Raw genomic sequence first — 22,946 nt, forward strand, 5'->3', positions numbered from 1 at the left:
CCAGCCCGGAGCTGACCCTTGTGTGCCAGGCCAACTGGGAGCAGGTGGGGGAGGAGTCCTTCTTAGACTATGACTTTTTTACTTACTAAAAATTAATTAAGGAACTTTGATGTATCAGGACTTAAGAGGAGTTGACAGGTCACATGGTCTCCGAAAGCACAGGGCTGGTAATCTATTTAAAAAAACATTTTCTTCTTCTTCTTTTTAATTTAATGGAGGAAATCATTAGCTGGGAAATTGGTAGAGCTGATTTATTCCTGTTTTGGGGAGGGGGAGTGGAAGAGAAAATCTGCTCTAATTGCCATTTGTTCTAAAAATATGTCAGCAGCAAACTATTCCCATTAGCTGGGCCTGGCATGGACGGGGACAGGGCCTCCAGCTTCCTTCCCTTCACACCGTGCTCTGGGCAGGGGCAGGGGGCTCTTTTTGGACCCAGGTGGGCAGCCGTGCTGTCAGCAGAGTCGCATCTTCTTAAAGGTCCCAGCAGACCTGCCCAGGCTCCCCGGTGTGTGTTCCGGTGGGGCCCCTGCTGCCGCGAGCCTCAGGGCTCTCACACTCAGGCCCGGGTTCCCAGGGATGCGGGACTGGGACCCCCATCTGGGAAAGAAGACTACGTGCCTCCTGGGCTTCATCTGGTTCCAAGGGGAGGCAACCGGGTTCACCCTAAAAATAACCAAACATGCAAACAGCTTCAACAGGCAAATGTTTTTCGTATCTGTGGGCCAAATAATTTAAAGGTACAGCTGTTTTTCCACTGTCCCAGTCTGTTTGCCTTCCCGGAGTGGGGAGGATCTCTCGGGGGTGATCTGGGCTCTTCTGGGGTCACTGTCTTCTAGCACCCCGGTTGAGGTCTGGCTGGGCGCTGAGGCCTCGCTGTGGGCCCTCAGCCACTGCCCTCTCCGTGGACACCTCCTGCCCAAGTCTGGCGAGGGGTGGGACCCCTGCGTCTCCCACGCGCTGGCCGGCCTGGCTGGAGTGCTGGTGCCCCTTCAGGCTTGCTGCGTGTGCGCAAGGGGTCCACCTTATGCCTTACTTTGATTTTCTGAGCTCGTCTAGCCCAGAAACAGGAGTAAAGCAAGTTCTCAGAGAGTAAAACAAGTAGCCAGGCAGGATGTGGAGAAGGTGGAAGGCGAGGGACCAGCTGGGTGTGAGCCCCGCTCTGAGCAGTGGCTAGGTCTAGGCCAGGTCTCCCGAACCCCTGCCTGTGCTGGCCTCCCCACGTTGGGGGAATCTGGGTGTCTGGGCCCTTGCCCTCCTCTATCCTTCCTCACTGCCCACAGCGCCACTGTGAGGCTCCAAGGCACATTGTCACATACACGGCTGCGGACCCTGTCTGTCCCTGTAATAATCTTCCCGTGGATGTGCCATGTCTAGGGGGGAAAGCCCACCATCAAGTGGAGAGGTCCTGCGGGCGCTGAGTGTGGTCACCCCTTGGGACGGTGGGCCTGGGACTCCAGGGCAGGGGTCTAAAGCCATGGGGCGGGGTGACCATCGCTGGGAGTTGGTCCACAGTCGGGGGGAGAGGCAGACCCAGACCTGTGTGGTGGAGTACTGTCCTCTACAAAGTCTTCATTCATTCACTCATGTGCTCATTCATTCATTCCAAAGACTTGTTCAGTGCCTGCTGGGTGCCAGGCTGTCTTCTAGACCCTGGGGATACAGCAGTGAAAACAACCCCACCAAAATCCCTGCCCCCATGAAGCCTCCATTCCAGTGGGAAAGACAACTTTAAAAAAAGAACGTGCTACACCATGGGTGAACCCGAAAGATGTTACACTGTGTAAAATAAGCCAGACACAAAAGGACAGATACTGCATGATTCCACTTATACGAGGTGCCTAAAGCAGTTAAGTTCAAAGTAGAGTGGTGGGTGCCAGGGACCGGAGGGAGGGTGGAATGGGGAGGCAGTGTTTAATGGGGACAGAGTTCCAGTTTTACAAGATGAAGTTCTGGAGATGGACAGTGGTGATGGCTGCACAACAGTGTGAATGTCCTTAATGCCACGGAACTGTACACTTAAAAATGATTGAAAAAAAAAATGATTGAGATGGTAAGTTTGATGTTATGTGTATCTTACCACAATTCAAAAAATAAAAAGAAAAGAAGAAAGAAAAGCCCACGGTATATTAGATGAGGAACAAAGCTATGAAGTAAATGGGAAAGTCAGGGGAGTGCCGGGTCTGGGGCTGAGTTTGAAATAAGTAAGGGGGTCGAGGAAGGCCTTAGTGAGGAGGGTCCCAGAGCCGAGGCTACGGGGGAGGCGGCTCTGGGCAGAGGGTGCGTGGGTACAGATGCCCCGAGGCAGGCAGGGCAGGGCCTCCAGGCCTTCGCCTGTGAGTGGGGTGAGACCAGGTGACTTCAGGGCACAGGTTTGAAGGGGGTCCCTCTGGCCATCGTGTCGGGGAGGCAGGGGCATGCGGGAAGCTAGGAGAAGGCTTTGCAGGGTGAGGGAGAGCCAGCTGGGCCCCCGGTCCTCGGCAGCCGTTCCCAGCTCTGGGTGACCCATACCTGTTGGTGGGCTCAGAGCACAACCGGAGTTATGGTTGTTTGTGGTTGTGTTTAAGTTTTTCTGGAGTCCCCACTGCCACCCCCGAGATGTCACTTCTCTCCGACTTGGGACGGGTTGGGGTGGGTGAGGGAACAGCAATGGGGTGGCTTGGCCAGGCTTCAGTTCTGGCTTTGAAGCCACACAGCCGTCCCCCGGGCCCTTGACCTGCCCTGGCACGGGGTCAAGTGCTGGGGGCCCCCTCCTCCCCGGGCCTGTTCCAGAGTCTCCTGCCTCTCAGGAGGCCCGTGCCAGCCAGGCTGGGGGGAGTTGGGGGCCTGGGCTTCAGCCCCAACTCCTCCCGCCTTGCCGTGTGCTCCTCCAGCTGCGTCTGGGTTTCTGCATCTGCAAAGTGAGGTTTGGATTCTAGTGCAGCCGCTGTGCCAGGGCACAAGCCTGTGAGAACAGCTTTGTGCACGTGGGAAGGTGTCCCTGAGGACCCGAGACAGTGCAGCCCGAGACCACGAAACCCCTGCACAACCCCACGGGGGTCCACTGCTGCCACTTTAGGAATGGGGGGAGGGTCTATTCCAGTCCTTCATCTCCTGCCCAGACATTCTAGGGATGACCTCAGGAGTTGCTGGGGGAAACGGCAGGAGATGGGGTTCTAGAATAGGGGTCTAGGGCCCATAGGGGCAGGAGGAGAGGTTAGCGGTTCAGGGACCTACGTCATTGTGGAGTCCGCCACGGCCACTCGCCAGCTGGCGCCTGTTTTGTTCCCCGAGAGCCCAACTGCCCACCCCCTGTCCTTTCAGAGGGAGGCTTGGGGGCCAGGCTGCAGACAGAGGCTCGCTCCACTGCCCGGACACCATGGGGCAAGTAGGGAGAGGAAGGGATGAAGGAAAAGACGGAGCAGCTAGGTGCTGGGCTTGGACCGTGTCCTACCTTCCCATCCCATTAAGTGCTTAGAGCTGCTCTGTCCAGGGTGATCACCACCAGCCCCGTGTTGTGACTTCTTAATTTTAATTTTAAATTAAAGTGAAATAAAATTAAAAATTCCATTGTCCAATCACACTAGTCACACTTCAGGTGCTCAGTAGCCCATGGGCTAGTGGCGGCCGTACTGGACAGCCAGGCGTAGAACACATCCGTCAACCCAGAAAGTTCCACGGGGCAGCGCCAGTCTCATCTCTAGAGCAACCGCAAGAGGTAGAGACTGTTGCCCGCCTTTTACAGACGGAGAAGCTGAGGCTCAGAGAGGGGAAATGGCTTGCTAGTCAGGCCGCCAGGGAGTGTAAGAGAGTACTCAAACCTGGGTGCGTCGAAGTCCAGAGCGTGGACACGGGGTCCGTGTGCACAAGTGTCCTGCTGCCCAGAGGGCTGCTTCTTGGGGCAGAGGAGCCCAGAGCCCACTAGCTGGCCACACACATGCTCTGGGACCTCTGCCTCCGTCCCCAGGGCCACGCGGAGCGCCCCGCAGGCTCGATTACCCAGGGGGGAGCAATGCTTTAATGAAAAGGCCAAACAAGGATTAACATTTCTATTTGGGGCCTCCGGGGCTGCACCTTTGAGACCGAATCCCAAATCCCATAGGAGAGGCTTCAGGAAACATTACTGGACTCTGAAAAACTCATTCTAAAAGTAAGAGAACGATAGCCGAAAGCTGGAAACCACCCACGTGTCCGATGAATCCGATGCTATGATTCAGCCGTAAAGAGGAATGAAGCACTGACCCAGGCTACAAAGTGGACGAACCTCGAGAACATGATGCAAAGTGAAAGAGGCCGCACACAAAAGGCCACAGAGTGGATGATCCCATTGATATGAACTGTCCAGAACAGGTAAATCCACAGAGACAGAAAGCAGACTGGTGGTTGCCCAGGGCTGGGGGGAGGCGGGATGGGGAGTGAGTGCCTATCAGGTATGGGGGTGATGAAAATGTTCTGGAATTAGAGGTGACGGTGGCACAGCACCATGAATGCACTCCATGCCTCTGAACTGTGTACTTTAAAATGGCAAAAATGGTCAATTTTATAGGTGTTTTGCCACATTAAAAGTGAGAGGAAATGGTAGGATCTAGGTAGTGCATGTATGGATGTTCATTAGGAAATGTGTTCAACTTTGCTGTTTGTGTGAACCTTTTCATAAGAAAGCGTCGAGGGGGAAAGTGAGAAGAGGATTGTGAAGAGAAAAATGTTTCCCAGGTCATGGCATTCAGAGATAGGCCTCCAGTGGGTCCGCCCTGAAGTCTTTCTGTGTCAGAGCTGCAAGGCCTTGGCCTCTGCGTTGGCTTCAGCCTTTCCGGGGCCTCTGTCCCGACCGCGGGGAGTGAGGGGAGGTGGGACGATGGGTGCTGTGCCTGCCATGCTTCCGTCCCCCTGAGGAGACAACATTCCTGAGATGGTGTCCACGCCCCTTCACCGGCCCCTGCTGTTTTGGTGTCCAGGTTGGGAGATGGCGGGGTTGTGCCCGTTTGAGATCGGGAGTGGGGGCCCAGAGGTGGGCCTGGATGTGCCCCTGCCATGTTGTCTCCACGAGGAGGAGCGGAGACCCCAGCCCAGGCCTCCCCGGCCCCATTCCTGCAGCTTGGAGTGGGTGCAGGGCCAGCAGCTATGGCCAGTCCTGAAGCTGGGGTGGTGGACAGGAGCCGCGGCAGGGCTGGCGCAGGCAGGTGGGAGAGCCAGCCCAGCGTGGGAGACCCGCAGGGAGCCGGGGCCACGGAGCCTTCAGGGGCCGTCCACCCGGGAGGGCCGTCCACCCAGGAGGGCTCACTCCCTTCGTCCTTCTCCTCCACTTCCTGCATAGGAGGTTCTGTGCGTCGAGGTCCTTCCCTAGTTGGATGTCCCCTCATCCCTGAGGGTGGGAAATGTGACTCGGGGTCTGGAGACTCTAATTTTTAGAAACGGGGAGGCAGGTGGAGGTCAGAATGCCTCCGCAAACACCAGGGCCCCAGGTGGTACCCAGGCCGTTGGGAGAGGCTCTGGTCCCCTCAGTCCCCGGGGAGTCTGGCCGGGCTGGCGGCGTGGTGTGAGATGAGGGGCGGGAGCGCCAGTGAGCCTGGCGAGGAAGACCTGAACCTCCTGCACCCTCACACCCCGCTCCTCCAGGGGGCAGAGAACTGCTGCTGTTTGCCCCACTGGGTCAGGCCAGTTCCCCTCCCAGTCTGGCCTCCTCGGGCCCAGAAGGCCCAGTTTGGTGGAGGCTGCGCCAGGAGTGTGGGGAGTGGCTCCGAGCTGACGCCTTCCCTCTGGCATAAGGTTCCTCCACCCGCCTCAGGCTCTGCCAGCGGCTCCCCTTTCTCCATGGCAACTTAGCTCAGTGGTCCCAGTGGAGGAGACAGAATCAATTCTCCCTCTTCCCTCCCTCCCTCTCCTCTCTCCCCACCCCTTCCTCTTGGCTTCCCTTCCTCCTTCGTCCCTGCCGGGCTCGCGGCTCCTCCATCCATCCATCTATCCGTCCATCCGTCCATCCCTCTGTCTCCGAGGCGCCCTCCCGTCTCCAGGCATGAGTTGCCGGCAGAGCTGCGTGCCAGGGGCGGCTCCCTGAGGCCGTCAGCATGGGGAGCTTGGGGGACCTCCGCAGACATGGGGGGCTGCTGGACCAGCCCCAGGCCGGCTCCTGTGGCGTGTGGCTCCCAGCTCTAACACTTTGTCTCCCCTCTTCCCCTTCCTTACATTTTCTTCCTGAAAGGTAATTTTCTGCTAAAACTGTCAGAGCCTTAGGACGGGTTTATTAGCAAGGCAGGCTCTGTCCTGGTCACGTGGGCTGCTGTTTTCCCTGGAGTAGCTGGGATGGAGGGAGAGAGGGAGGGAGAGGCATGGCCTGACTCAGAGATCAGAGGGGACACAGCAGAGTTTGGGTGTGTGTGGGGTCTTTCCTCCAGGGTGGCTGTGAGAAGCCCACCCCCGACTCCTGTTGCTTGGGTCTGTGGCTGTCCGTTGCTCTTCCATTTTTCAGCCTAATTGCTACACAGCATGAGCAGTCTGCTTTCCTGGACCGTGGTCTGACCAGGGGGAAGGGAAGGGAATTTAGGGGCATGCACGTGCACGCCAGATGGGGCAGGTCTACCGAGTGTCGACGGCTGGGTACAGGTTTCTCCGTCTAATCCTTTCTCGCCTGAAAATGGAGTTCAGTAGGGAAATGTTTTGTCCCCGTAACCAAGCATCTCCGAGAAGATGGTGTAGTGAAGATCAGCCTCTGGCTGGTTCCCGGCAGAGGGGGTCCTGGCAGCCTGGCTGTGGTGGCACCACCGTCTGTCTGGGACAGCCGCTCAGCAGAGTTTGGTTCAGACAGGATCCTGAGACCGCTGCCCGGTGGGTCGAGATTTTCCCTTGTGTCTACCCCATCTCCAGCCATGGCGTTCAGGACCGCTTCTGCATGGCTCTCCTGGAAGGAATCAATGAGGTTAATTCATCAGCTGCCCGTCCCAGGGGCATTCTCGGGATCCGTGCCACTCCCATTACCTCTGCCTCTGGCAGTAGATGATGGAAAAAAGAACTCCTCGCTGTCGACTAGAACATCTATGTTGATGGAAAGTGAGGCCCGAGGAAAACGGATTTAGCACCCAGTTCTTAGAAGCCATGGGTTTGAATGGTGCTTGAGAGGAAGCCCTGTGTGATCTTTAAATAGAAAGTGAACACCAGTGACTCACAGGGAGACTTGAAAGTTTGGTTCAGGTATTGGGGGAAAACAACAGTCAGCTCTGAACGTGGTCCCCACCTCGGGGGCTGAAATGGCAGGGAGTCTAGACATTCAGGCATGTGTCTCAGAGTCAGGCTTCTGATTGGATTATACATTTGTTTTCAGCATTATCTCTGGCAGATTGCTTTAAAAACAGATGGCCCAAGGCAGGGCCCCCCTGGTCTGGGTCTGTGGTCAGGTCTCTTTCAACTACATTTGTTCATCTCCCAAAGCCCTGTTTCACTAAAGCCGCCTTAGACTCTGAGTCCTTGGTGCTTCCCTTTGATAATCAGATCGGTTCCTGTTGGGCAGGATGAAAATGCTTTTGTGTCTGCAGCATCTGTGCTGTGTCTTGCTTTTCCTTTGCTTTGAGGCTGGCGTCTGTCACCGAGACCCTCCTGGCATCTGGGCGCTGTGCAGGCTTCTTAATGACATTAGCCGCGTCTGGATTCTGGTTGGTTTGCCGTAAATTCTGATGGGTTTACGAGTTGTGCGATGGGTGGGGAGGCGGTGCGCTGGTTGGGCTTGGTTTGGTTTTGGTTTGCTGGCGAACGGAAAATCTGATGTGACACGTAAAAGGTCAGCCCCGTGAGTGGCAGCATTCGTTCTCAGCTTTGCGCCCAGCCTCCACGGGAGGTGGCTGCAGCTGGGGTTACTCTGCCCCCGGGGGCTCTTTCATGGGCGTCCAGGGTGCGGATTGCTTTGGCAATCCACGTGTGTGTTTTAATCAGCAAGCCGGCAAGTCGGAAGGATGGCAGAGCAGGGCTGGCGATGGAGGGGGAGGGAGGCAAGGCTCCGCCAACCCACCCGCTTTCATCCAAAGTGAATCCTGAGTGCTCCGTGCCAGCCTCCCCCCCCCCACCCCCTGTGTCCTCCGGCACCAGGAGCCAGCCTTCTTTCTTAGTGCGATTTCACATAGCGGTGCCTTACTTGAAAGCATCGTAAAGAGCCGCAGAGGGTGTGAGAGCAGGTCGGAGAGGTGGGAGCCCTGGCTGCCGATGGCTCCAGCCGCCGAAAGTGTGGAAAGCTCATTCCAGGAAAAGTGGAATAGTCCGTGTTGGCTGGCTTTCAGGCGGTGAGTGGCTCTCTCTTCTTTAATTCGACGGGAGCACCGGGATTCAGGGGCGGGCTCGGTGGGAAGCCTGGTGGTTCGGACAAACCTCGCGAAGCCTGTAAAGCTCCATGGGGAAAGTTTGGTTTGTCTTCCCCTGTGCGCTGGCGTCCCCCACCCAGGCTGTGTCGGGTGGGACAGGCGGTGCTGGCTCAGCATCAGGGACTCTAGGACTTGGGACCACGACTGCCTTGGGAGGCTGAGCCTGTGCCCCAGCCCAGCCCTGTTGCCCAGACTGAGAAAATCTCCTAGGGGTGGCACTTCATCTTTTTGCACAAATGGCTTAAGAAATCGTGCAGGAGAACAGAAGCTCGTGAACGTTAAATTCTCCTGGTCTGCTGTGCGACGTCCCTGAATACACACATACACACACATATATGCAGTCACACACATGCACACTCACACACACACAGATACGGTTTTCCCTTTTGCCATCAGGGGTGCATGTACCAGCTGGCATTCTGCCCTTGATAACATGATCTCCTATAAACAGTTCCCAGTACTGATAAGATCGAAGAGCTGTCCTTTTTATGCATTGCTTTTTAGCTCTGTGTCTTACCTGAGTGAGACAGACCATTCGTGTCCACTTCTGGAAAGAGCTGCCTCCCTCTCTTACTGTTCCTCTTTTCCACAACCCCCCCAGGCTCTGCTACGTTGTCAGGTGTTACAGACATTAGCACATTTGTGTCTGCAGAGGAAGCCCTGGGTGCCAGCTTTTCATCCTGGGCTGCTGAGGGTCTCAAGCCAAAAGAAAGGGGGGTCGTTAGAGAGAGACTGCTAAGCTTCAGAGGTGCTGAGCTGCGAGGCCGTGTGTGCATGCGTGTGTGTGTGTGTGCCTTCCCCACATTGTTCATATTTGGGCATCTTCAGCTTTGCTTTCCATTTCTCCCCATTGTCTTGTTCATTTCCCTGATCAAACTCTGAACTGGGATCTTAACACCCACCTCACCGGCGCCTTCACAAATCTCATCTAATTTAACAATTTGCAACCACTTTAGAAGTGCTTGGTGTTGTCCCATTTTACATATGAGGAAACTGAGTCTCAGAGCAGTTGAGTAGCCCACGCTGTGGCAGAACCAGAACTCAAATCTCTGACTCATTCATTCATTCATTCATTCATCAGTTACACATGCAGCCTGCTCTGCATTGGGCCCCATGCCACCGGGCTTTGGGATGAAGGGGAGACCCAGTCCTTCCCTCCAGGGAGTAGCCCCTCCATCCCAGTTGTCTGAGGAGAGAAAAGGAAAGAAGCAGAGGGCAGGCGCTGAAGGAGGCGACGGCCCCGGTTGGAGTGGGGAGTCCCACGCTGGCGCCCACCCCAGCCGTCCACTCCCGCCTGCTGCACTGTAGACAGTCTTGATTGGGTCCTGATCCGTCTGTGTTCCCCTGTGGGGGCAACCTGGCTCACTTTCTTTTAAAAATTAAGACATCATCTAAGGCCTTCCCTGGCGGTCCAGTGGTTAGGACTCCACGCTTCCACTGCAGGGGGCACGGGTTCGATCCCTGGTCGGGGAACTAAGATCCCGCATGCCGCATGGCGCGGCCAAAAAGAAAACAAAAAAATTAAGACATCGTCTTGTCATCAGGAAGACAGTCTGCAGAATGGGCCTGTGTGTTTTATGCTGAGAACTTAGGTGTGGGTGGCTCGGTGTAGAAGGAGGGCCACGTACCCCTGGACACTGTGCCTCAGTTTCCTCATCTGTAACCTGGAGATAGCACCAGCTACTTCATGCACCTCAGCCTGGAGGAGGCAGGTGTGAGGGTGCTTGGCAATGAACCCCCGAATTGGCATCAGGATTTGTTATCATGCATTTAGATATCCCGGTACCTTACTCTCCGATGGCTCAGAAAAGACTGCAAGGTTTGGAGTATATAGATACATGCATATGGATATGCAAAGAGAGAGTGCACCATTGGTAAAGCAAATGATTTAAACAGCGATTCTGGGTAGAGAGAATCTGAGAGTTCTTATGTTATCTTTGCAACTTTTCTGTAAATTAGAGATTATGTGAAAGAAAGAAAGAAAGAAAAAAGACAGGTGTTTGAGGGCTTTTCCCCAAAGGTGAACACAGTAGTGATATAACAGAGGAGGGTTTGTACCTTAAGGAGCCCACAAGAAGCCACGTGAACAGAACCGATGACCGGCCCGCCCTGCAGGGGAGAAGGAGCTATTGTAGGGGCCCTTTCAGGTCATGGCCAGGCCAGGCTCTCTTGAGGCAGGGCTCTCCCTGGACACAAGGGTCTCCGAGGTCAAGCTCCTCCCCAGCTCGCTCCCTGAGCTTGGTGAGGCCTTCCCTGGGGCCTGAGTCTCTTCTTCCAGAGGACAGAGCCTGCTGCCTGCCCCAGGCCTGGAGAAAGTTGATGGTTTCTTGAGGGGCGCTGGTTTAGTTTTGGTCCAAGCTGCAGCATACCCTCCCGTGCTGTCAGCCTTGTGGCCTTCTGCTGCCCCCCGGGCTCCTGAGAGCCCCTTTCGGTAAATCCTTGCGTGGTTGCTGGGAGTTCCGGCTCTGCTTCCTGTGGGCCACCCCAGCCTCGATCGTCTCCCCGACAAAGCGAGCATGGTGGCACCCGAGCCCGGCGCCCGAGCGGGCTCCGCTCCAGTTTCACCTTGCTGCTGTAGCGAGAAGGGCATTCCTCACCGGGTCCCCCTCTCCTCTCTGAAAGCAGCTCAGAGGGTCACAGGGAGGACAGCAGGCAGCACCCAGGGGGAGTTTGGGGCCATCTCACACCCTCGGGTGCCCACTGCGCTGGGGGAACACGGAGGCGGAAACAAGTCAGAGCCACTTGTCCTGTCCCCACTCTGCCATCAGCCCGGGTGTGAGACCTCAGAGAACTCCCTTGACCTCTCCGAGCCTCAGTTTCCTGGTCTGCACAACAGGGTTACAGAGGGTGTGGGCAGAGCACCGCGATCCCAGGCGGCTTCTCACTCTGCCTGTCGCCCTGTGCCTTGTCAAGCACTTCACAGCTTTCGAGGTGTGGACACACCATTATCCCCGCCTGTAGCTGTGACCAGGCTTTGTCAGGGCTGCGGCAGGCTGCACGGACAGGGAGCCGGGAACGGGGCATTTAAAACACTCTGGCTACCTGGTTTCATTTGCCCGCTGGGCCCCTGCTAATTGCGTGGCTGAAGTCCTTCGTCCGGATTCCGGGTTCCTGGGACGGGGAGACTGGAAGGTGGCAGCTGCCCTTGGGGTGGCAGGAAGAGCGGAACTTGTTAGCCACGCGGACCCGGGGTTGAGTCCTGGCCGTGTGGCCTGCAGAAGCCACTCAACCCCGTGAGCCTGAGTTTCGCCCCGTGCAGGACGGGGGTGATCCTCCCGCTGCGGGCGCTGGCTGAGAACGGACCCGTAGAAGGAGCGAGATGATGCGGGTGATCGCTTTATAGGGCTGTCCTCCAGGGTAGGACTTAAGAAAAGGATTCGTTTCAGATGGCCACTCTGTACCAAAGGTCGTCCTAGGATCAGGGCCAGGCCAGCTGCTGCTTTACATGTTCCCAAACGTTTGGAGAGCCAGTGCTGTGTCATGGCCAGCGGGACCTTCCGTCAGTGGTGTGGTCACTAAGCTGCCTGTGGCCTAGAAGACGAAGGCCGGGGCCCCGCCAGCCACCCGAGGGCACATGGCACAGCAGTGTCGCTGTCGGGGAAACCAAGGCCCAGAGGTGTATCTCACTGCTGGAGTGGGCGTGGCCACAGTGCCAAGGAGGGGCCTCCCCTGGACCCAGAAAAGAGCAGGGGCCAGAATTTATACTTGAATCATCGCCCAGCAGCTTCGGTCTGGAGGTAAGAGCCCAGCTTGACGGCTGCCCACAGCCCTCTGCCCTCCCGGGCAGCAGACGGCACACTGGGATTCCAGGTCAGGCCCAGAAGACGGGGCAACTGGCACAGAGACCCAGAGGGGCTTTCCGGAGTCCCCCAGAGCCACGCTGGGCTGGGCTGGGTGGCTCTGGGGGCAGGACAGCGTCCCCCTTCCTCTCCACACTGGCCCCTGCAGCTCTCCACCCGCCCCCACCCCTTGCAGCTGTGGAGGGGCCGTGCTGGTGACACGGTGACGTTCCTTCTGTGCAGCGCCCGCACGGATCACGACATTCTTGGGCTGCCTCTTGCCCCACAGTCGATCCAGGCTGGGCCAACGCGTGAAGGGTCATGTCGATGCGGAGCCCTCGGTGGTGTCCCCGCTACCCGTCCGGGCTGAGGAACCGGTTGGTCCTGTGAGGTCATTTAGAAAGCAGGCGGCCTCGTGTGCAGCCTGAGGAAGAGGCTCTACCCAGTGCGCCTTGGAGAAGAGCTTCCGTCCCACGGGCAGCTGGGCTTCTCTCTGACCGCGTGGCAGTCCACGCGGACTCGAGTATGGCAGCCGGCGGGAGGGCTCCTGCCTTGGCAAGCGCCACATTCCTCTGAGCTGCCCGACCTGGCTGCTCCACAAGGCCTGTCTCTGTGGGGGGGGAGGGGGTTTGGGGGCTGGACGACAGCAAGTGCCTTCTGGGGGGGGGGCGCCCCAGGGCACAGAGCCACTGCCTGCACGGTCCTAGGGCCCTTGGAGATGGTCTCACTCAAACCCCTCTGCTTTAGCTGGGAAACTGAGGCCCACGGAGGGCCAGGGACCTACCTCGTCCAGCTCCCTGGACCTCAGTAGCACTACCTTCTATCTGCCGCCTGATAACTTTCAGGGCCTGGGCCCTGTCCCCACGGTGGGTGTGGCACTAGGGCGGGATTTACACGCCTGAGAGCAGTGAGCCGTGCTGGGAGGAGCCAGCAGAGCCTCTGGAATCTGCCTGCCTCACTGCGGGGGGGCAGGGGGGCCTGGGGGGGCCCCGGGTGGGGGGCCCCTGGGCTCTCTCCCGTTGTCCCGGGCCACCAGCAGAGGCTCCTGGCTGGGTCTTGCTACCCTGGACTCTCAGCTCACTGCCAGTCAGTCAGTGCAAACTTGATGGTTGTGAATTGCCAGTGTGCAGAACGCATGCTCGGATGTGGCTTTGCAGTCTCCAAAGCATATTGCATCTGGTTTACCGGGTGAGTCTGGCTGCGGCCCTGTGCAATGGCCAAGGCAGATGACCGGAGTCTTTTCACGCGGTGGCAGAGGGGTTGAGTGAGCTGCCCGAGGTCAGACAGCAGCTCTGGGACAGAGTTTGGACTTCACGTCATTTGCCTAACAAACATTTGCCAGGCGACTGCCTTTATCGAGCAGCTGCTCTGGCCAGGCTCTGGGGAGATGGCTGTGAGCAAGACGCAGGGCCTGAGCTCAAAAGCAAGCCGGTGGGGGGCGGGGGAGTGACATGATGGCTGGAGAGAGTCAGCACCAGGTGCCCGTGGAGCTGACCGGGCCCGTGGGGAATCCTCACCTGGGCGAAGGGCTCTTTGAGCACAGGAGGGTTAGTCACCTGATTCCAAGCCCAGGGGGACACCGGCATGTGTCCCCTCACAAGCCAGGCCAGCAGACGGAAGTTGTAGTTTTGGCTCTGCCGTGTGACCTCAAGCCGGCCCTGCCCTATGACTGCTCTCTCCACCTGCATGAACAGGTCGAAGCAGGCCACGTGTTTGCATCCTCTGGTGAGCTCCCCAGTATCCTTGGGGAACCTGTATAAAATGCAGGGTCCTGGGCCTCTCACACAGAGGTTCTAATTCAGTAGGCCTGGAGGGAGGGCCAGGAATCTGCATTTTGAACAAGCTCACGAGACGTTTCTAAAGCAGCTCATCCCTGTGCCTCCGTTGGAGAGATGCTGCACTTGGCCATGGCGAAGCCCTTTGAGCGATGACCCCAACCTTGCCCCTTGGCATGGCAGCGTCCGCAGAGCTGGCAGGGTGGAGAGCCAGGGGTTTGCTGATGCTCAGTTGTCTCAGCTCCCACACCTGGCAGGATCCCAGGGGAACCCTGGTCTCGGTTCCGAAGCTTCCAGAAGCCTTGGCCAACTCCCCACCCCCAATGAGACAGGTAGGGGATGCTGAGCCAAAGGTCAGGGTGGGGGTCTACCATTGCTCATCAGAGAAACTGCAGTGCCTGGGTTAGGCCTTCACCCAAGGAGTGCTTCCGGCCGCTTGCTTGAGGCTGGTGCACCTGAGGACTCAGGCAGGCTGGTCTGGCCTGACCAGGTGTGGGAGACTAGAACAGGCTGTCCAGGCCCCGGCATGGGGAAAGCAGGGAGGCCGGGTGGCTCCACGTCCAGCAGCCACTTCCCCTCGAGTGTCTTCATGGCAGACGGAGAAGGGCTTCTCGCCGCCTCCTCAAGTGACCTTAGCTGATTGGGCTGCAGCCCTTTTGAGAGCCTGGTGACAGGCTTGCTCTGTCCTGCCAAGTGCTGGTGTCACCCTCCCAGCCAGGACGCCATTACCTTTTCTCCTGAACGCTCCCAGAGCAGGGGGACGCTGGCTAATGTCCACGTGGTCAGCTCAGGCTGTGTCCTGTTTCCTGATGCTGCAAACCGGTGAACTAGTGTAGGGGCTGCTGTGACAAAGGACCTCAGGCTGGGTGGTTTAGAACCACAGAGGTATGTTGTCTCACCGTTCTGGAGGTCAGAAGTCTGAAATCAAGGTGTCTGCAGGGCCACGCTCCCTCCGAAGGCTCTCGGGGAGGATCCTTCCTGGCTTCTTCCAGCTTCTGGTGGCCCCAGGTGTTCCTTGGCTTGTGGCTGCATCTCTCTGATCTCTGTCTCTGTGTCCACATGGTTGTCTCCTCTGTGTGTATCTCTGTGTCCTCTCCTTATAAGGACACCCGTCACTGGATTTTGGGTCCATCCTAAATCCAGGATGATCTCCTCTCGAGATCCTTAACTAATTACAACCTCAAAGCCCCTATTTCCAAATAAGGTCACATTCTGAGGTTCCAGCTGGACATGAATTTAGGGGGGACACTCTCCCACCCGCTCTACCCAGCAGGCAGAGTGTCACCAGGCAAAGGGCAGGTCTTTTCAGCTGGCGGGGGCAGCAGTGGGCTGGCAGCTGGTTCCAGGAAACAGATGTGGGGCTTTTAGCAGCCTCAGGCTCTGTTGTCAGCTAGGGCAGCTTTGCCTCTGTGAACAGAATCAGAGCCCAGAGCCCAGGAGGTGGTTGCCGCGGGGTCAGCTACCCTGGAGAGGGTGTGCCATTTGGACGCCTGCTTTACGGTGTCCTGGGCAAGAAAAGCTGCACGAGGCTCTGAAGAGCCAGCCTCAGGGCCAGGTTGAATCCCAGGGAGACAGACTGCTCAAGCGTAAGAACCTTCCAACAGGACCTTGTAGTGGGGAGCGTCCCGTCCTGGGAGGTGCTTTCGCGGCCCTTGCAGGGCTGATGTTGCAGAGAGCATTCAAGCCCCATCCCGAGAGCTCCGAGCCTGTGCTTGTCAGGGACTGACGGCCCCATCCGACAGCCACGGGTCCAGGTCAGAGACTCACCCAAGGGCAGCCAAAGAGATGCGGCAGAGCCAGCCCCGGACCCCTGGACCCTCCCTCTGGCTGGTTTGTGGGTTTGTGGGGGGGAGGGGTGCCCTCACACGCTGGCGTCAACTCCTCTGCAAGGCCCGACACCCCTCCCTGTGCCCCTCCCACCCTGTCGGCTTCTGCAGCCAGGTCTCCCTCCCCTGCTCTGTCCTGAAGCTCCACATCCTGCCAGCTTAGCCCAGGAACCTCTTCCACGGCCGGCTGGGCACTGCGCCTGCCCCCGGCTCTGCCTCTCTCTGAGCACCGAGCCCTCACTGGGCACTTCACCCGGGGCACAGTGTGGAGTTGTCATCTAGGTGCTTGGCACCTGCAAGAGCCTTCACCTCTGTGTCCAGGGCCTGTCCCAGACAAGATGCACTGAACACATCTCAGCCATGAGGGTGATGTTGGTCTCCAGACAATTACGTGTACACCGGGCTGGATGTTTTTGGAGGGCATGAGGTCCAGCCCCGCCTTGACCTCCTGCAGACCTTGGGCAAGTCCCTGTCCCTCAAAGGGCCCTGTGTCCCCATCAGCTAAGGAAAGACGGATCCTGCTGCTGTGTGAAACCCTTCCTGTGTCTGACTTCCGGAAACCAGGGGTGACGGAGGGGACCTTGACACGGTGCCCGAGATGCAAGCATTCCCCATTGCCGGGACCAGATGCCGCGTGGCTGCCTGGCTGCTGGCATCTCAGCCACCTGTCTGCCTCCCTTCCCACACCTGTGATGTCCTCCTGCTCAGAGAGAATAGCCTCGGCAGTGAAGTCCCCGCTGGTTCCCAGCCCTGCCCAGGCTGCCTGTCCTCTGGAGCCACCTGCCTCGTACTCAGCAGCTTTAAATTTTTTTTACTGAGATGAGATTCACATAACATAAAACTGTTTTAAAGTATACGATTCAGTGGCATGTAGTACACTCACAATGTTGTGCAACCACTACTACTGTCTAGTTCCAAAACATTTTCATCACCCCAAAAGAAAACCCTGTGCCCAGCTCTGGGGCTTTTCTCCCTTTTCTGTTTTATTTTAAAATTGTGCTAAAATACACATAACAAAATTTACCATTTTAACCATTTAAGTGTCCGGTTCAGTGGTTAAGTACATTCACATTGTGCAACCATCACCACCATCCATCTCCAGAACTCTTCTTTCCACAAACAGAAAATGTCCCCATTCAACACTAAACCCCATCCCTTCTCCCCCAGCCCCTGGCACCCACCATTCTCCTTTCTGTCTCTGTGAGTCTGTCTGTGTGCCTCGTAGATGTGGACTCATACAGTACTTGTCCTTCTGTGTCCGGCTTATTTCATGTAGCACCATGTCTTCCAGGTTCATCCACGTTGTAACATGAGTCAGAATTTCCTTCCTTTTTAAGGCTGAATAACATTCCATTGTGTGGATCGACCACATTTGTTTATCAGTTCATCCATCAATGGACACGTGGATCGTTTCCATCTTTTGGCTATTGTGAGTCCAACCCTGGGGCTTTTTGAGAGTCTAATGAGAAAAGCACAGGGCCAGCGGTCTGACTGGGCTGTCGGACTCCCAGTATATGCTCCCACCTCCCTTAATCCATAATTAGCTCCAGACCGCTGAGCCCAGGCCCCAGTGGAAAGATGATCGTTCCAGAATGCCCTACACCACCTGTACCTTCTTCTCCAAGCCACGCTGCCTTCCCTGCCCTTGGGCCCCCATTTTCTCCTCCAGAAAGATCAGGGCACAGCTTGCTGAGAACCTCAGCCCTCAGTGGAACTGGCTGACCTTGGGCATGTCGCTTCCCTTCTCTGAGCCCTTGCTTGCCATCTGTCAGAAAGACGTAATAACCTGTGTCCACCACTCCCGTGGTGCTCAGCTCCTTCAAAAACCCAAGTGGCTGTTTGCATCCTTGGGCCTCCACTCTTTACTGCCGGCCCTGTTCCCCTTTTCATTCTGTCCACACGTGTTTTCTGAGCACATGCCCTGGGTGAGCTGGGGCTGCAGGTGGGGGGCTGTCCAGCAGAGGGGGCTTTGAGCAGCCTTGGAGGGATGACCAGACATATCAGGCCGAGGCGGAGTTCACTTCTGGAAGGAGGTGCCCAGTGCCCCAGTGTCATCTTATTTAATCCCACCTAACCCAGTGAGGTGGGTGATGTTCCTACAAACGGGTAAACTGAGGCCCAGAGCGGTTAAATGACTTGCTCAAAGGCAAAGCTTAAATTCGAACTTAGGTCCGTCTGTTCCAAAGCTAGTCTTCCCCACCGCATCTTGCTGCCTCCCACTAGCTTTGTTTGTTTGTTTCACCACCTGGTTTTACTGTATTTTTTGCAGGGTGGGGGGATGGTGGCCGCCCCCACCACCCCCGCCACCCCCGCGCCTGCTGTTCCGTTCAGGGCTGTTCAGTGCCTCCTCACTCCCCACCCTGTTGACATGGGGCGGTTGCTGCGCTAGTTTTGTTTTTGACCCAGTCAGCCTGGCAGGGAAGTGGCGGGCTGTGTGCAGCGCTTCCCAAAATAGCCCCAGGCTCCCCGCCAAAGACAGAAGAGCCAGACTGTGTGCAGTGGGCTTGGACCAGTTAAGATGACTCAGTTCCGTGTACCCCAGCCATCCCCTCTTCGTCCTGACCGCCCCTCGAGCTCACCTGCCCTGCACCTCCCCCAGCCTGGGCCACCGGACGCTGCTTCACACCCCTGTGCCTCTAAGACGGCCTTCCTCCCGGGAGTGCCCAGAGGCTGCGGAGGGCTGCCAGCTTCGGGCTGCTGGCTTGGGTGGGTAGCCCTGGCCTGGAATCAGGGCTTCTCATTCCCTCCCTATGACTGACTTGCCTGGTTTGACCTTGACCAAGTCCCCGCCAGCCTCTTGGCTTCCGTCTTCCAGTTGGAGATGGGGAGAGCGCATCTGTCTACTGCCTCGTGTCGTCGTGGGGACAGGGGTCCCAAACGGTGGGGGGAAGGTTGGTGATAACAATAGCGATGAGTTATTTCTTCCAATCCCGACTGTTTTGAGTGTGAGGGTACAGTTCAAAGGGAAGCCCTCCATTAGCAGGGCTGCCCCAGCATCACCAGCTCCGTCATCGTGGTACTGATGGCAGCCGCTGCCATTCCTTGGGTGTTGTGTGCTGGGCACTTTACATTCATCGTCTCTTAATTTATCCCCCCTGACTACCCTATGGTGGTGTCCATGGCATTGGACTGACTTCTATAAATGTGAGAACTCAGGCTCAGAGAGTTTAACTTGCCAAGACCCAGTGGAGGGTGGAGCCGCCATGGGAACCCGCTCTGCCTTCAAAACTGGGTTCTGCCTGTGATGTCTCGCCCCCTCCTCCAGGGTAAGCCCGTCCCTGCTCTAGGCTTCCCTCTCCAGACCATGAACCTAGTCTCATGGGGGCTGCCCTTGGCAGCCACAGCAGCTCAAAGATTCTGTCTGTGTTCACCCAGGGAACCTGGTATAGGACAGAGACACACTAAGGCTTGGCCTCAAAGAGAGCCATGAGGTCATAAGGGCATCTCTGGAACTGAAGGGGCCGCCCCTTTAACACCCCCCTTATTTATTTATTTATTTGTTGAAGTAGAGTTGATTTACAGTGTTGTGTTAGTTTCTGGTGTACAGCAAAGTGATTCAGTTATACATATATATATATTCTTTCTCTTTTTTTTAAATGACAGTTGTATATATATTTTTAAAATTTATTTATTTATTTGGCTGCACCGGGTCTTAGTTGCGGCAGGCGGGCTCCTTAGTGGCAGCTTGAGGGCTCCTTAGTTACGGCTCACTGGCTCCTTAGCTGTGGCATGGGAACTCTTACTTGCGGAATGCATGTGGGATCTAGTTCCCTGACCAGGAATTGAACCCAGGCCCCCTGCATTGGGAGCGCGGTGTCTCAACCACTGTGCCACCAGGGAAGTCCCTATGTATTCTTTTTCATTTTCTTTTCCGTTATGGTTTATTACAAGATATTGAATTTACTTCCCTGTGCTATACAGTAGGACCTTGTTGTTTATCTATTTTTTTTAATAAATTTATTTATTTAATTTATTTATTTTTGGCTGTGTTGGGTCTTCATTACTGCACGCGGGCTCTCTCTAGTTGCGGCGAGCGGGGGCTACTCTTCGTTGCGGTGCATGGGCTTCTCATTGTGGTGGCTTCTCTTGTAGCAGAGCACAGGCTCTAGGCGCGTGGGCTTCAGTAGTTGTGGCGCACGGGCTCAGTAGTTGTGGCTTGCGGGCTCTAGGTGCGCGGGCTTCAGTAGTTGCGGCACACGGGCTTAGTTGCTCCGCGGCATGTGGGATCTTCCCGGACCAGGGCTCGAACCCGTGTTCCCTGCATTGGCAGGTGGATTCTTAACCACTGCGCCGCCAGGGAAGTCCCTGTTTATCTATTTTATATATAGTAGTTTGTATCTGCTAATCCCAAGCTCATAATGTATACCTCCCTCATCCCCAACCCCCCCCCCTTTTATATCGTACATTGAAGCAACTTCACAGAACAGTCAGCAAGTATTTCCCAAGTACCAGGCCCCGAGGGCGCCTTCCCACTCCTTGAAGAACCGCGGGAGGCCCGTTTGTTCTGACTTTGCAGCTCAGTAAGGTCAGGCCACCCATCTGAAGCCATCAGCTCCCACATGGCAGTGCCAGGACCAGCTCCCAGGCTGCCTGGTGCTTTTGCTGCCCTTCCAGGGTCCAGAGAATGGGAAGCTCTTGACCTCCACGCCCCAGCCCTGTACCTCATTCCGGCCTCTCCCTCCTCTGTCGGGTTCAGGCGCGTCAGCACGGGCAGGGGTTAGCCTGAGCAGGTGTCTGTGGCCACTGGGGGCTGCACAGGCTGGGTTCCATCCCCAGATCGGGTTTGCGTTACCGTTTGCCTCCGCGCCCAAGGCTGGTGTGATTATATTTGTATGCATTGCCGTGTGTGTTTATTTGTGTGCGCATTTGTTTTTGCTTTGTGACTGGTGCTGTGCTGTGTCCCCCGGGTCAGGGCCTGGCGGGTTTTAGGGGCAGGGCACATGTGACTCTCATCTGGACCTCGTCGGCTGTGGGATGAACCAGGGCTGACGCACAGTTGTTTCCCCAGTTCGTGGTGAAAAACACTGACGTGTAGAGCTGCAATCCCTTATCCTCAGTGCCAAACTCCAGCAAGCTCTGAAAACCAAACGATTTTTCATAATTCACTTGGCAGCAAACTCGCGCCTGAACCGAGGTGAGGCTATTTATAGTCCAAGTGAGGCTATTTATAGCCCTTATGCATCCTATGTTCATGTATTTCGCTGCAGAAATGTCCACGGATTTGATTATTGGATGCTGCTGAAGCATGCAGTATTACGCATCTGAAGTGCGGGGAGTTCTGAATTCTTGAATGCATCTGGCCCCAAGAGTAAGCCTACTTTTGTACCGGTTACAATTAGCCTCTGCCCCCAGCCCCCCCACCCCCGCCAGTGTCCCTCCCAGTGTCCCTTTCCTGGAGCTAAAGTGGTGATGCCACCCACAGGGGCCTCCAGGACCCCAGCCAGCACCACTGGCAGTGCCCAGCGGGTAGATATTTTTATGATCACCGTGGGTGATAGAACACATCTTTATTGCCAGGCACAGCGTGGGGTGCTCTCCACACGTACGTCTGACACCCCTCTTTGGATGTATTACCACTCCCCTTTACAGATGAGTAAACTGAGGCTCGGGCTTTTATGTATGATATCTAAGGACAGAGAGGGGAGAAGGGAAAGTGCTAGGGCTCAAACTTGCCCTCCCATCTTGCTGCCTCTCTGGGAGGGAGTCTGGGGACACAGCGGTTCGACTCCCTGGATTTGCAGCCAACACACGTTGAAATGGGGAGGGAGCCAGCATATGTGCCCCAGGTGCACATGGAGGGCAGCAGACAGGTGCGAGGCAGGCCCGTCCCCTGGCAGGGAGGAGGAGGAGGAGCCGTTCTGCGCTGCAGGGCCTCCCTTGGGACCTACTGCCCACTCCCGCTGCAGTTCCTGCTTCTCAGATCGTCCTTTTGTACAAGCACCTGTGCCATTCCCCTACCTTGTCTGTTCCCAGCAGCTGGCAGCTGCTAACACTCCTAGCTGCTCGGCCCCCGAATCTTTTCTGCAGTTCTCTCTGAAACCACAGAAACACAGGGAGTTGGCATAACTGTGCTCCAACCCCATCTGCCTGCTGTTCTTGGGGACCAGCTCCCCTCATAACCTTCGGGAGCTCCCTTGCATCTGGGAGTGTTGGCGGGCTCTGAAGTCCCCGAGCGTGCACGCTCCCCTATGTGCAAGCTCTTTCCCATGCATCTCCCATCATCCTGTGACCACCCAGGAACCCCTCGCCGCCGGCCATGGCAGTCCTGCCTCAGAGCCTTTGCTGGGCCTCTTACCCACCAGGAGTGCCTCCCACCCCTACCTCAGCCATACCTGCCCCGCAGTGCCGTAGTGCAGGGAGAGAGCGAATCCTGGGAGGGCTGCAGTTTCCTTGCCTGCAGGGTGGGCTCGGAATGGCTGCGCTCACTGAGCTGTGGGTGAACTGGCCTCAGGGCAGGTGCCTGATATGGTGTGTACTTTGGCACAAGCCCCACTAGCAGGGACTTTCTTCTTGCCTGCCTTATGGGGTCAGGAAGTTCCCCAGAGCTGCCATGGCCTTAAAGAAGGCAACGGTGGCCCACTGTGGAGAGCTTTGGGTTGCGAGGCTAGTGCTCTGGGCTCCAGTTCCAGCTCTGCCCTGGCTGCCTAGAGGGAGAGGAGGGAAGGATGAATGCGTGTATGGATAGATGGATGGGTGCATTGATGGATGGATGGATGCATTGATAGATAAACAGATCAAGTCCCTGCCCTTCTCTGGGACTTACTTTCCCATCTATACAATGATGGAGTTAGGTAACAAGTTCCCCTTCAGTTTCTGGGTTTTGTGATCCCATCTGTGTCAACCTAGCACCCTTAAAGACCCCTGCCCCACCCCAGGCACCTATAAAGAGCACCACACCTGTGCCCAGGGGCTCTGGAACCCTCTCTCGGTTGCACTTTCCACCACCCACTGGGTGTTCCCTGTGCTGGCCTCAACCCCAGCCTTCATCCTCTGCCTGTGTGTGTGTTGTTTGGACTCTGCATGTCTATTCGTCTGCTCTAGTTGGAGGTGCAGTTGTGTTTTCTTCTGACTTTTTTTTTTTTACAAAACCATTTTTTTATCTGTGGTGGGGGACTGTATGTCCATTCAGGATGAACCACTGAGCGAACAGTGGGTGGAAGTATTGTTACACGTACAATAGAAAGGAACAGCGCCCCCTGGAGTTGGGCAACTCTGCGGTGGCATCAGGCCCTGGGGATCCACAGGAAA

The 22,946-nt window shown here is 56.5% G+C and overlaps 1 protein-coding gene across 4 annotated transcripts in view; it reads left to right on the forward strand.

Annotated features, from left to right (window-relative positions):
• The window catches only part of PITPNM2 (phosphatidylinositol transfer protein membrane associated 2), a 144,104-nt gene that overhangs the window by 60,118 nt on the left and 61,040 nt on the right, over positions 1–22,946 (forward strand). Inside the window, exon 1 of one of the 4 annotated variants that reach the window (XM_036823202.1) lies at positions 4,197–4,326. The exons of the other annotated variants lie outside the window; for them this stretch is intronic. The gene's annotated coding sequence lies outside the window, so the exon portion shown is untranslated. Of the gene's footprint in view, positions 1–4,196; positions 4,327–22,946 lie in introns of those variants that run through there. 4 annotated transcript variants of the gene reach the window in all.

The sequence above is a fragment of the Balaenoptera musculus genome, chromosome 14, assembly GCF_009873245.2.
Source record: "Balaenoptera musculus isolate JJ_BM4_2016_0621 chromosome 14, mBalMus1.pri.v3, whole genome shotgun sequence".
NCBI classification, from domain to species: domain Eukaryota; kingdom Metazoa; phylum Chordata; class Mammalia; order Artiodactyla; family Balaenopteridae; genus Balaenoptera; species Balaenoptera musculus.